The sequence below is a fragment of the Hippocampus comes genome, unplaced genomic scaffold (assembly GCF_001891065.2).
Source record: "Hippocampus comes isolate QL1 unplaced genomic scaffold, H_comes_QL1_v1.1 scaffold161, whole genome shotgun sequence".
Lineage (NCBI taxonomy): Eukaryota > Metazoa > Chordata > Actinopteri > Syngnathiformes > Syngnathidae > Hippocampus > Hippocampus comes.
This window is the reverse complement of record NW_017806067.1, coordinates 327,641-328,486: the sequence shown is the minus strand read 5'-3', so window position 1 is coordinate 328,486 and position 846 is coordinate 327,641.

The following is an 846-nucleotide window of genomic DNA, read 5'->3' as shown; positions in this document are numbered from 1 at the left end:
CATCCCTCCCCCTCCCCAAAAAGAACCCATTCATTTTCAAGAAACGCCATCGATGCGGACATGCTTTCTGTACCCGGAGAAAAGCCACGCAGGCGCGGGGAGAGCATCCAAAGTTCACACAGGAAGGCCGGGGCCCAGAATCGAACCCACAACATCGGCACTGTGAAGTGGGCCGTGCCGCCCATTTAGTCAAATCAGGAAATACAAAATAACCCCCCCCCCTCCCCAAATATTTCAGTATGTCTGAAATATAGCGTGTGAGCTTGTTTTTGTGTGCATTCATGAAAATGTTTCAAATGTCTTCTTTGAAGAATAAAACGCACCCGCATTCAATTTCATGAACACGAGACGGACCGATGTGTGTCTTCCTGTTGCCACGGCAACAACCCTTTGTCCAACATGCCTTTTCGGCTTCTTTCGTCAGCAAGTTTCAAGTTTTTTTTTCCCACCAAAGAAAGAAAACGCATCCAAATCGATCCATTGAATTATTGACGTGCTTGCGACGTCACTGTCCATGGTGCTGAAACACGATTCGGTGTCATTGTTTGCCTGGAGAATCGGACAAAATATACCCGCTTTTATTTATTTATTATTATTATTAATCGGCATCATTTGATTTACTTTACGGCCACAATCATGTCATATTTCAACCTTCTGGTGTGAGGTCATGACAGATTTCCAGATGTTGTGCAGGGTCGAAGTCCTGTTGCATGCAGTCCTGATTGGCCCGAGCGGGGTTCCAGTTGCCAGGCAACCAGGCAGCTGCTGCCCAAAGCCCACAGACGGCCCTTAATGAAGATTTTTTTTTTTTTTTTTTTTTCCCCCCCCCCCTCCCCCCCCGCACCC